This window comes from Microtus ochrogaster, unplaced genomic scaffold (assembly GCF_000317375.1).
Source record: "Microtus ochrogaster isolate Prairie Vole_2 unplaced genomic scaffold, MicOch1.0 UNK143, whole genome shotgun sequence".
Classification (NCBI taxonomy): domain Eukaryota; kingdom Metazoa; phylum Chordata; class Mammalia; order Rodentia; family Cricetidae; genus Microtus; species Microtus ochrogaster.
The window spans coordinates 29292-33178 of NW_004949241.1; positions in this window are offsets into that span (position 1 = coordinate 29292).

Here is a 3887-nt window from a genome sequence, read left to right on the forward strand (position 1 = left end):
AGTGGGGCTGATCTATTGGGAGCTCACCAAGGCCAGCTGGATTGTGACTGAAAAAGCATGGGATAAACCCGGACTCTCTGAATATGGTGGACAATGAGGGTTGCTGAGAAGGCAAAGACAATGTTTTGATCCTACTTCTTGTTCTGGCTTTGTGGGGGCCTAGCTAGTTTGGATGTTCACCTTCCTAGACCAGGATGGAGGGGGGAGGACTTTGGACTTTCCACAGGGCAGGGAACCCTGACTGCTCTTCAGATTTGAGAGGGAGGGGGAGAGAAGTGGGGGGAGGGCTGGAGGAGTGGGAGGCTGGGAGGAGGCGGAATTTTTTTTTTCTCAATAAAAAAAAAGAATGTAAATGGATTTCTTCACTTACTTTGATTCACTGATAACAGGAAAAAAACCCACATGAACACTAAAAGTGAATTAACCTTCTGCTAATACTTTTCCAATAGTCAGCCATTTTTAAGAAATATTCTTATATGAATTTCATAATCTATGCTTTTCTAAATTTGAAGAGGAGCAAGTATTTGGATGTGAATGATGATCCAATCTCTAAAACACAAGTCATAACCATATCTTCATATATTTCCTTGTGAGCAAGTATAAATAAATTGTAGCAATGTTTTGTTAACCAGTTTAAATTAATGTAATGGAGCATATATTCCGTTTTTATTATTGCTTACATCATTTCAAAATATTAAGAATCCAAACATTATAGAAAATATTAAATCCTGAGCCTACAACCTCCACAACAGCAGGCCTGAGTCAGTGACTTGCAATGGAGCAGGACTGAGGCAGCAACTTCCACAGGAGCAGGTACAAGGGAGCAACCACTGAGAGAGCAGAACCAGCCAGAGACCTCTGCATGACTGGGCATAAGTCAGGGACCTCTGAGTGAGCAGGCCTAAGACAGGGACATCTATGGGAATAGATTTGAGCCAGCAACCTCTGTTGGATTAGACCCGAGCCAGCAACCTCCATCAAAACAGGACTGATCCAGTATCCTCCACCAGAGCAGGCCTGATGCAATGACTTCCACAGAAGCAGGTACAAGAGAGCAACCGCTGAGGGATCAGGCAACATCAGAGACTTCTGCAGGATTTGACACAAGCCAGGGAACCTGAGGGAGCAGACCCAAGTCAGTGCCCTCTGTGGAAGTAGGCCCAAGCCAGGGACATCTGAGGAACAGGTCTGAGCCAGTGACCACTGCTGGTGTAGGGCCAAGGAAGCGATCTCCACAGGAGCCACAGGCCCAAGTCAGAGATGTCTGTGGACTGGGCTTGAGTCAGCGAGGACCTGCCTGGGAGCAGGCCTGAGCTAGCAACCTCTACAGGAGCAGGCTTGAGCTAGCAACCTCTGTTAGAGCATGCCCAAGGTAGCAACCTCAGTGAGAGCAGCCCCAAGAAAGCAATCTCCATTGGAACAGGCCCAAATGACCCTCAGGATTTCAGAGTGACTTCCAGGAACTCTGGGCAAATTCTGGGAACACAAACTGACCTCTGGGTGACTGGAATCATGGCACTGACTGTACCATGAGGAGCTACCACCTGAGCATTTGATCTACTGACACTTGAAAGATTGATCACCAGAGAGACAGCCCAGTTACATCAATCAGGAAAAGATGAATAGACAACACTCAACACCACAAAGAACAACACAACAACAACAAAAACTACTGGCCCTATAACAGCAACTTGAACACATAAATGTCTATGAAGCAGAAGAAAACATCCTAAAGTATAACTTTAGAAGAATGTTTCAAGCTCTTGAAGAAGAATTGAGAAATTCCCTCAAAGAAACAGAGGAAAAGAAAAACAAGGAATTGTAAGAAATCAACAAATCTCTTAAAGAAAACCAAGAAAAAAGTAATCAAAGAGATGAAACAAATGATTCAAGACTTGAAAATGGAAATAGAAAAGATAAGGAAAACACAAAGCCAGGCAATTATAAAAATGAAAATTATGAGAAAATGATCAGGAACCACAAATGGAAACATAAACAGCAGAATACAAGAAATGGAAGAGAGACTCTCAAGCACTGAATGTATTATAGAAAAAATAGACTCATTGATCAAGGTAAACATTAAATCTTACAAAAGTTTAACATGAAATATGAGACACCATGAAAAGACCAAACTTAAGAATAATAGGGATAGAGGAAGAAATAAAACTGAAAAGCACAGATAATATATTCACCAAAATCAAAGAAGAAAACTTTCCCAGCCCAAAGAAAGATATGCCTATGAAGGTACAAGAAGCATACAGAACACCAAATAGACTAGATATAAAAATAATCCCCTTACACATCATAATCAAAACACTAAGCATGCAGAATAAAGGAAGAATATTAAGAGCTGCAAAGGAAAAGGCCAAGTAACATATGAAGGCAGACCTATCACAATTTCATCTGATTTCTCAATGAAAGCCAGTATGTCCTGGTCAGGAGTGAAGAGACAGATATTAAGAGACCATGTATGCCATCCCAGACTATTATGTCCAGGAAAATTTATAGTCAACATACACAGACAATACAAGATAGTCCATGAAAGAACCAAATTTAACCATTACCTAGCCACAAACCCATCACTACACAAAATAGTAGAAGGGAAACTCTAACCCAAGGAAGTCAGCTACAATCACAAAACACCGTCAATAGATGATCTCACCAAAACAAACCCCAAAGAAGGTGAAAACACACACAATAACATCACCAACAATGAATTTTTTTTTTTAAAAAGTAACTAGCAATCACTGGTCATTAATATCCCACAATATATATGGACTCAACTCACTTATAAAAAGACACAGGTTAGCAGATTGGATATGAAAAGACAATCCATCCTTCTGTAGCATACAAGAAACCCACCTCAACCTCAAAGAGAGTCATTGCCTCAGAATAAAGTATTTGGAAAACAAATTCCAATAAAATGGAAATAAGGAACAATCTGATGTAGCTAGTCTAATATCTAACAAAATAGACTTCAGACTAAAATAAACCAAAAGAGACAAAGAAGGACATTTCATATTAGTTACGGGAAAAAAAAAATCCATCAAGAGGAAATCTGAATACTAAGCATCTATGCCCCAAATACGAGGGTACCCTCATATGTTAAAAAGACAGTACTAAGGCTTTTGTCCCCGTATCATTGGGCTACCTGGCGGCTCTGTTTAGTTGCTGAGGAATCCCATCTGGACGGGTGAGTGTGTGCTATCCAGGGGCGGATTGTCCCGGAAGAAAGCACAAACCCCCCTCCCCCAGCTCCTTCTGCAGGGCTGCTGCACGACCCAGCCCCCCAGCACCCCTCCCCAACCCTGCCCTGCTGTATGCTAGGACCAGTGCTCAAGAACAGTTTTAAGCTCCTACACTAAGGCTACCCACCCAGAGCGGTGAGTGCCTGCCTACGGGGCAGGCCTCAGGGTCCCCTGTAAGGGAGCCCGGGCACCTACAGCTTGTGTGCCAGGCTTCCTGTGCTCTTCTGGATACCACCCCCCACCCTTGCTCCATTCATCCTTTTGTCCCCGGATTATTGGTCTACCTGGCGGCCCTGTTTAGTTGCTGAGGAATCCCATCTGGATGGGTGAGTGTGTGCTATCCAGGGGAGGATTGTCCCGGAAGAGAGCACAAATCCCCCCTCCCCCAGCTCCTTCTGCAGGGCTGTCTTTCTTACACACGACCCCCGCCAAGTCTTCGTTTTCTGCAAGGTCCTTTGCTCAGGAACAGTTTTCTGCTCCTACACTAAGGCTACCCACCCAGTGTGGTGAGAGACTAACTACGGGGCAGGCCTCAAGGACCTCCGGTAAGGGAGCACATGCACCTTCAGCCTGTGCGGCAGGGTATCCTGTGTTCTACTCGTCCCCACCCTGCCCCCCAAGTTCCCCCTTTTGTCCTCG